We start from the raw sequence: 9,598 nt of genomic DNA on the forward strand, positions 1-9,598 counted from the left end.
CAAATCTAAGTTGCTGAATACTGCATTATCCTTACCTAAGGACTGCAATATGTCACTCAAGACAGGCATAGGGTACCTATCTGGAATCGTTTGTTCATCGACGTGCCTGAAATCTATAACAGGGCGCCGTCCACCATCCTTTTTAGGGACGAGGAATAATGGGCTATTAAAGAGGGACTGAGAATGTTTAATAACATTCTGATCCAACATATCCTGCACCATATCTTGAACTACAGCGCGCTGGCTATGAGGTAGTCTGTAAGCTGGTACATAGATAGGATTTGTTCCCGCCTTTAACGCTATATGATGGGATGTTAAATCTGTCTGACCTAGCAAGCAGCTCTAAAAGGCGTGTCTTGCCCATAGGATGATAGATCACCTTAACATGTGGCACTATTTGATCTTTCCTCTCCTGCTGAGTCTGTTGGTATTGCATAACCATACTACCAATTGGGAATTTTGTAGGCGGTACTTCGACATTTTTGTGATATGCTAGAAAATCACACAAATAACATCCTTTCTTTAATATCCGTTGAACGGCTGTTCTATTCAGAATCAATACGTCTGTCAAACCACCAGGTCGTATCGTGTTCAACGTAGACTCACACGACAACCCTTTTACCTTGCACGTTTCCGGGAGACACACAACATCTGTGCCCGTGTACACGTCGGGTAATTCGACAGTTGCTATGGTGATTTCCTCATTCTGGTAATGGTGAGTACTCTTCAAAACTGCAGGTACGATCTTCCAACTATTGCTGCTATAATCACGCTGGGAAAGTGTGGGTGTGAGGTCATGAGGTAGCTCTGACGCATGTTCCGCCTTCCTCTTAATGGGATTGGTGGACAACACTTTCGACCTAGTGGTCAGCATTGGTTCAGAATGACGCATAGCGTTGTAGGAAACACCTTTAAACGTAATAGTATTATTACGTGGATGAACATCTATCATGTTCGTTCTAAGGGTTGGCAGACCAAGTAACCCGTCAGCTGGCAAATTGAACTGCTGAACTACATAAAAGTCCGCGTAGAAGGGAGAACCACGTCTTGAGAATCTGAGCGGTAACGTCACCATTCCGTTAATGCTCAACTGAGTACCTGATACTCCTTCGAGCTCAGCGTTACTAGGCCTCCATTTGAAGTCGCGGTGATGGAATTCACGTTGTAACTCCTGATAGGATGTCAAGGCCAAAACATTAGCGCATGCACCCGTGTCAATATCAAGAGCCAATCTTGTACTATCAACCCTCACCGGCACTGACAACACTTCCACTTTTCTTAGCGCCGCTACTAACGAGGCCGCTATAGAAGTGCAGTGAGGAGAAGCAGGAAATACTGTACCTAGCCCTCTCCTTATTGTGATGAGCGCTGGTCTTCCCCCGACGACTTGTCTTGTGGACGCTTCTGTTTACGCTTGTATGACACTTGTGTTTCACCAAAGTCTACATTCCTAGCCTTCATTACTAAGCCGCAGTCTTGTGTGCTATGAGATGTCGACTTGTGTAGTGCGCACCACTTGCGCATCTTCTGGGTAGGTGGAGGTGTCGCCTTAGCTACCTCCGAGTATGACCTTGTGTTCTGCTTGGCACCGGATGTCTCCTTGAATTTTGCACTATTACCCTGAAGCTGGAAACAGTCTTCTATTTCATGGCCACGTTTATTACAATGAGCACATCGTAAAGGAGTACCTTGTTTATATATCCGGTGTTGAGGTGCAATCGGGGCCATTGGTGTCATATGAGGAATTTGGGATGGAGTCATGTGTGCCATCTGGGGTTGCTCCGTAGACCTGGAGGGCTGCGCCGTAGTCATAGAGGGCTGCACCATTAAAGAGCCCGTAGCCGTGGGACAGAGTCTGTTTGCGTATTCAACCATACCCATAGGTGGTTCAAACTGTAACTCCTGTGCCCGGCTGTATAGGGGACGACGAACAACTAACAGGAAGCTAATTAATTCTATCAACGTTTCCACATTGGTCGCTGACATTTTACCATCTGGGTCGTACCAATTTGAACCTCGAAAAGTTGCTTCCATATCCTGGCGAACCTCCCCTGCGAGGTCAAATGCCACCACCGGTGTCTGGGCGTGAATCACTGGCGTACAACGATCCAACCATCTGAAGATCCATTGTAATTGGCCCAACTGGGACCTGCCCCCAAATATTCCAATAAGCATGTGCTTGAATTTCTCATAACTAGGGTGTTGTAAGTCATACGCATTTAAATGAATACCGGCGTAAGATCCCTGCGTAATATGGGAACGTACAAATGTTTTTTTCTCTTCATCACTTGTTATTTTACCGGTGAGCATAGTGTCTTCACATGCACGAATGAAATGCGCAACCCAACAATCATCTTGGCCCTTAAAATTGCGAAAAATAGTCGCCACGCGGCATGATATGAACTACATTATCAGATTTAGTTGACATGGTAGTAGTATTGGGGTGAGTGTTAGAGGAGGTCATTGTAGGGCCAGAAATTAATAAGTTAATACTCTTACTCCTAACCAAAGGCTGAGTTAATGCAGGTGTTACTGATGAAGCAACTGACACACTGTCACCTGGATCAGGGTTAGAAACTACCTGTGTAAACCTAGGCGAGGTACTATATTGATTTCCAGACCGTAAAATACGACAGTTTAAGTCATTTGATTCCTCACTTAATTGCTCACTACTTCCTACCGAATCGTCTAACTATGTTTCTGTCTCAAGTTCAAAATCAACCTTTGCTGTAGATACGTAACTTGGATCCTCTATGAGTAAGTTATCAGCAAATATGTGTGTTAGGCGTACAAGGTTGTAGGGGTATCGAGATATTAATGTTGTCTAGCACTCAGGATGGAAGGAAACTCTAATGTGGTTTTCTTGTATAATATATAAGTTATATGAAGACAGTCTGGTGCTGGAGATGCCGTGTGGTGGGGAGCTGCTCAGTAGAAGACGTTCGGTGAGTAGCTTGTTGAAGGAGGTAGATGTGCAGGAGCTTCGTTAGAGAAGATGTTGCCTGTTGCTGGCCTCCTGGTTGAAATAAATGTTAACAGCGTGGAGCTTGCTGGAGGAGGTGTTGCTTGTTCAGGAAGATGGGCAGAATGAGAGTTGGTTGGTGAGGAAGCTCAGAGGACGGCTGGTGGGTCACCGTGCTCGCTGGCGGAAGCGAGGTCCGCCAGGCAGGCGAGGAGGAGCTAAGGCAGCCAGGCAGCGGCGGAGGAGGAGGAGGTGTTGCTTGTTCAAGAAGAATGGTCAGAATGAATCTCAATGGAGAGACAGAGCTTATATACCCAGCAGCCGCTATGAGTCATGTTGGGAAAACCCGAGAAGTCGCCGGCCTTTTGGCTGGGTTGCTAGGATACCGTGGGCATTGGAATGCAGATACGGTGGGCATTGGAATGCGGATACGCTTGGTTGCTAGGAAAGACGGTAGCAGGTGGTGTGCAGCTACGCAGTTGTAGGGGAGACGTCCACTACAAGGTCATCAGATTGAGACATTGGAAACTTTGAAAATTATCCAAGAAGTTCTATTTAAGCCAGATGATGATTAACGGTAAAAGCAAAATACTTGCCTCTCATTTACAAGAAATGATTAAAAATTGTAGTTAATATAATTAATCTATCAATAAGTGAACAGACACGAAATAACCACTGTAAATTATAGAACGTTAGTACACACGAATATACGTAAGACACTTATATCAATGACATACACCTATCCGATGATGAGCCTATCGTTGTGAAGTTATGTCTCGAACGTGTTCATGTGTGTATAAACTATGTATACTTTAAATACCTATTACAGGGGTTCACTGCGTCTGTAAAGAAAACGCGATCCGTCTCCTTGATATCTGTAGTGGGGAGAGTAGGCAAGGCCTCGTCAATCGTCCTTCACTGCGCGCGCCGCTAGCTGGCGTCCCTGGCAACGAGTATGACGTAGGATGACGTGATGCAATCACTTGGCGTCGGGCGAGTCCACTCCACGATAGGGGATTACCTCCACTGTATGACAGATGTTTGCTGAGATGAAGGATACGAGTCTTCTTGCTTCTGCAGAGCCGCTGTCGCTTCTGCCGTGTGCCAAACTTCTGCAGTCTCGTATATATGGAGGACTGTCTGATGACACGGGATATACTGCAATCCACGCTCGCGTAACACACAACTGTCCAGCTACTTATGAAATGTCACTTGTTAGTAAAGCTTATGAAACCATCTGCAACACTGTACTGTAGAATGCTGACTTGGGGCTTCTTTACTTGTTATTAACAGGATTTTCACCAAACAGGCTGTATAATATGTTACGAGTTGGGGATTTAGAATATAGTTATACGTCTACCCAGATCCCAACAGGTAACAAAAAAAAAAAACAAAGACAATCGGACTATAAAAGGGTAGACAAAGGATGACAGTTTTCGTTGTGTATAATAAAGTACCATGAATTCCTTAACAAAATAATCAGCTTCCTATAAATTACCCTTAACCATACTTAACCTAAACATTAACAGTATATACATATTAGTACAACATAAAACAATCGTGAAGCAAGGTGGAGGTGGGAGAGGCAATACAAGATTACAAATACTTAAGTGAGGAGCTGAGATGGCTGACGAGCAAGGCTGAGTCTAGTAGAAGACGGTAGGTAGTCACTGTGCCGTAGGTTTAGAGGATAGATGATCCTGTGGTCACTTTCCAGAGTGTAGTGCTCTCTCCTCGAACTCGAGCTGACAAAGAAGACTTGGAGGAAGTGACGCAACAACCAGGATATGGAGAAGGGAAACCCCGGAGTGGTAACTAAGACGAGTCATACTCGTGTCTCGTCCCTAGATGGCGTTGCTCGTGGTGCTGGGTAGGTAGATCAGGACAATTGGTGGAGGGGTTCGTAACACACCCCCCCCTCCAAAGACCTCCATAGCGCGGGCGCGAAGGAGGTGATCACCTGGTGCGTCTGGAGAGTAGCTGCTGCATTTCCACTGGAGCTCGGGATAAGGAGTCCGCAATCATGATGTCCACCCACTTTATGTGCCGGACGTGTAGATTATAGGGCTGGGTGAGGAGAGCCCAGCGGAGGATTCGCTGGTTGGAGGTCTTGTTGGTTTGGATGAACGTGAGTGGGTTATGGTCGGTAAAGACGAGGGTTGTTTGTGGGCAAGACTGGAGGTAACATTCAAACTTCTTTATTGCCAACACCAGAGCCAGGGCCTCCTTTTCTATGGTCGAGTAGTTGGTCTGATGTTTTTTCAACTTGGCGGAGTAGTATGCCACAGGGTGAAGGACATCAGTGGTTGGGTCGGGTTGTAGGAGCACAGCCCCAACTCCGACACCGCTAGCGTCGATTTGCAGATGGAAGGGCAAGGTGTAGTCAGGGGGGTGGACTACAGGCTTGGAGGCAAGGAAGGCTTTGAGGCGGTGGAAAGACTGGTCGCACCTCTGGTTCCAGATGTAAGGGACCGCAGAACTGGTAAGGTCTGTGAGGGGTCCGGCCACGCTGGAGAAGTTACTGCAGAACCGACGGTAGTAGCCGCACATCCCCAGGAAGCGCACGAGTTCCTTCCTCGTCCTTGGAGTGGGGAAGGACAAGATGGCTCTAACGTTTGCGTCCTTGGGTCTCACCATACCATGCCCAACGATATGTCCCAGGTAAGTCACGGAGGCCCGGCCAAAAGCAGATTTAGCCAGGTTTATGGTGAATCCAGTCTCTTGCAGTCGTGCAAACAGTATCTCCAAACGCACCAGATGTTCGTCCCAGCTGTCCGACACCACCACCAGGTAGGCGAACGTCCCACCTAGGTCCTGAATTAGGAAATTGATGGCCCTCTGGAATGTGGCCGGAGCATTAGAAAAGCCAAACGCCATAACCAAATATTGAAAAAGACCAAATGGAGTTATAAATGCTGAGATTATTTTTGCCCTATCCGTGAGTCCCACTTGATAATATCCTTTCAACAGGTCCACAGTACTGATAAATTTGGCACAGCCTATGCTGTCTATTATATCTTCAATCAAAGGTAAAGGGTAGGAGTCTGAGACAGTGACCTGGTTCACTTTACGATAATCGGTACAGAAACGAAAAGTGCCATCGGGTTTTGGAATGAGAAGGCAAGGTGAAGCCCAGGAGGAGGTACTAGGCTCAGTTAAGTTATGTTTTAACAAAAAGTCTACCTCCTTTTTCATAATCTCTCTTTTTTGTGGATTTAGTCGATAGGCTGATTGCTTAATATCATGTTTAAGTATATTGCAAAACCCTGGGAGGTCTGACGTGACTTTAGGAAATGTTGATAATAACTTAGTGAGATCTTTTGCTTGAGATGGATTCAGAACAGAAAAATACTCATCCAAGTTGTTGAGTATGTGACTGTTAGCAGGGTTCTCTTTAGGTAGAGGGAAGTCTAAATTCTCCAATAGGTCCATGTCATCTGTCTCCGGCTCCGGCCCTGACAAAACCGTATGCAATACAGGTAGGCTTATAGCCTCTGGGATGTCTTCCTCTGACTGCCTGGAATGGTAAAGTTTCATGAGATCAATGTGAACAAGTTGTGAATCTTTCCTGCGATCAGGAGTATGGATTATATAGTTGAGGGGAGATAGTTTATTAGCATTGATTTGAAAGTTTTGATGGAACCGTTCCAAGCAACCTTGGGACGGTGGGTGGTAAGCCGAAGATGTACAATGGTCCACACTGAGGTCTTTCATCACCTGTTTGAACAAAGATGGATCAGATTGTTGAGCTGTAATGAGCTCATCCTTACTAATGGTCTTATTGTACACATTTTCTGTGGGTAGTAAGATATTGGAGGTGGTTTCAGATGAAGAGGGCCCATTTCGCACACTCTGTGACCGGGTGACAGCACAAGATGGGAAAAGATGAGGAATAGTTTCTTTAAGGTCAGTGGTGTAGTTGACAGGTAAGGGAGAGTCGACTGTCTTTATGTTAGGAACCACTAGATCTCCTACCAAATCATTACCCAATAATAAATGAATGCCGCACACAGGCATTGGGTCTTTCCTTATGGCTATTTGCACTTCCCCAGTAATCAAGGGACATTGGAGGTGCACTTTAGCTAAAGGATAGGAAGAATGGGATGAGAGATCTGAAATTAGAACACTCATTAGTAAATGCGGTAGATATATCAGGAATGACGTTAAACAGGAGGATAGATTGTGCTGCGCCCGTATCACGTAGTATACGAATAGGGAAAGAACGAGACCCCTCCATGATTGAAATTTTTCCCTCATAGGTGAATGAAGAGAAGAGATCCTGATGGGGCCTTTCCACATTGGTGTTTGCTATTGGTTTGGATTTGGGATCCAGGGAACTACTTTTAGCAATTCGACACTTTGGGTGTTTACAAGTCTGGATCGTATGGCCTGGGTTTTTACAGTAAGAACAATTAAGCTTGGTTGCATCGGGGGGAGTAGGTGTGGGATCTTTCGACCTACCACTCATGTTCCCAAGGTTATCATCAGAGGAGGACCTAACATGTCGGGAAGTACCACGTTCTCTACTGCCCAGTGACTCCACCAGCAAGGCGTACGCATCAGCCAGCTCAGCAGCACGCCCTAAATTAACCTCTCCACGCTCCTCCACATGCTTCAAGATGTGAAATGGTATCTTGCTCTTTCACTCCTCCAGGACTACCAAGTTTAACAAATCCTGAAATGTGGAGGTCTCTGTAGCCTCTAACCACTTCTTAAAAAACCTAAGCTTTTCTTGAGCAAACTCAACAAAGGTGTGTGAAAATGGTTTGGTTAGTATACGAAACTTCTGCCGGTATCCATCTGGCGTGATAGCATAAGAGGTGAGGATATTCTTTTTTACGTTATCATAGTCATCAGTCTGGTCTAAACAGTTATAAACTCTACGAGCCTTACCATATAATTTAGGAACTAACACTGACACCCACTGGTCCTTTGGCCACTCATTTTTCCCGGCTATTTTCTCAAAAGTCCTAAATGACCCGTCCATATCGGATTCGTCAAACCCGGGAACAAGGGAAGAAGCATTAGCAGGGTTAAAAGCAGCTAGTTTCTCTTTTAATGCCACTTCTTTTGATTTAAACTCCGATGTTAAGGTGACTTCTGTCTCTCTCACCTGTAGTTCTTTCAGTCTAACCTCCTGCTCCAACTTGGCCTGTTCCATCCTTTCCTCATGTTCCAACTTGGCCTGTTCCGACCTTCCCTCATGCTCCAACTTTTGCTCCAACTTGGCCTGTTCCAACATTCCCTCATGCTCCAACTTGGCCTGTTCCAACTTGGCCTGTTCCAACTTTTCCTCCTGCTCCAACTTGGCCTGTTCCAACTGGAGTTCTTTCATTTTGATTTGGAACTCGAACCTAGCTCGTTCTAGTTCTGAGGCGTCTATTCGTTGTGTTTCGTCTTGAGGGCTAGCCAGACCTGAGGCAACTTCTGAGTGAGGAGGGGTGGTGGATAGTGGTTGAAGTTTCTTGGACATGGGCGTTAATCTGTCAACAGCGGATTCTTTTAAAACTTCTTGTTGAACCAACACTTCAATCACATGATTTTTTTAACATTTCCTTAGTCAGTTGCTGTGAAAATGGGATATTGTAATAGTTGGCTATTTCTTTCCATTCTTTCTTCAGGATATTAACACGTAATTTAGCTACGGAAGGATTTTCAATAAAATCCTGGAGATCAAAACCTGAGGTGGCCATTGTTAAGAAAAATAGGATAAATTAACTAATGGTCAAAAGATAAGATAAGTGGATTACCCTAGAAAATATCACGGCAGTGGATAACCAGAAAGTCCCGGAAACTAACCAAGTTATACCTAGGGAAATTACACTTATGATTATTGTTCTTCTGAGAAGATCCTTAGATAAGGATAAGAGACTTGAAAGAGGAAGGGTGTATTACGGCATTAATATAAAGATCCGGATTAACAACCCTGAGATACTTGAAAGAGGAAGGGCGTATTATGGCATTAATATAAAGATCCGGATTAACAACCCTGAGATACTTGAAAGAGGAAGGGCGTATTACGGCATTTATATAAAGATCCGGATTAACAACCCTGAGATACTTGAAAGAGGAAGGGCGTATTACGGCATTAATATAAAGATCCGGATTAACAACCCTGAGATACTTGAAAGAGGAAGGGCGTATTACGGCATTTATATAAAGATCCGGATTAACAACCCTGAGTTTGGTATGATTGACCCTGAATGAGATAATGAGAAGAACAATAATTGAGGCTTTATAATTATGGGGTCCTGGTAGAGCGGGGCGTCCCAAGATATCACTTCACCCTAAACTAGTGACTATGGAACAGCCTACTCTGGAGTGAGGGTACGGCATTAAACAGATCCGGATTCTTCCCTACACTCGATAAGACTTACTACACGACTGCCACGTGTAATAACAGGTAAGCCTTATGACACTTGGAACCTAATATCCTACGTCTGTCACTCTTACTGTACGATAATACCAATATATGCACACACATATGAAGGAAACTTTAAACCACCGTAAAGCAATTGTGAACAGAAGTGACTGGGAGGAATAATTAACACTGAGTAACAAGGGAGGAAGGAATATGGTACTTAAGGTCGAGTCCTGTCACGGTCGCCATTTGTTACGAGTTGGGGATTTAGAATA

This window comes from Homarus americanus, unplaced genomic scaffold, assembly GCF_018991925.1.
Source record: "Homarus americanus isolate GMGI-L3 unplaced genomic scaffold, GMGI_Hamer_2.0 scaffold50224, whole genome shotgun sequence".
In the NCBI taxonomy this organism is placed as follows: domain Eukaryota; kingdom Metazoa; phylum Arthropoda; class Malacostraca; order Decapoda; family Nephropidae; genus Homarus; species Homarus americanus.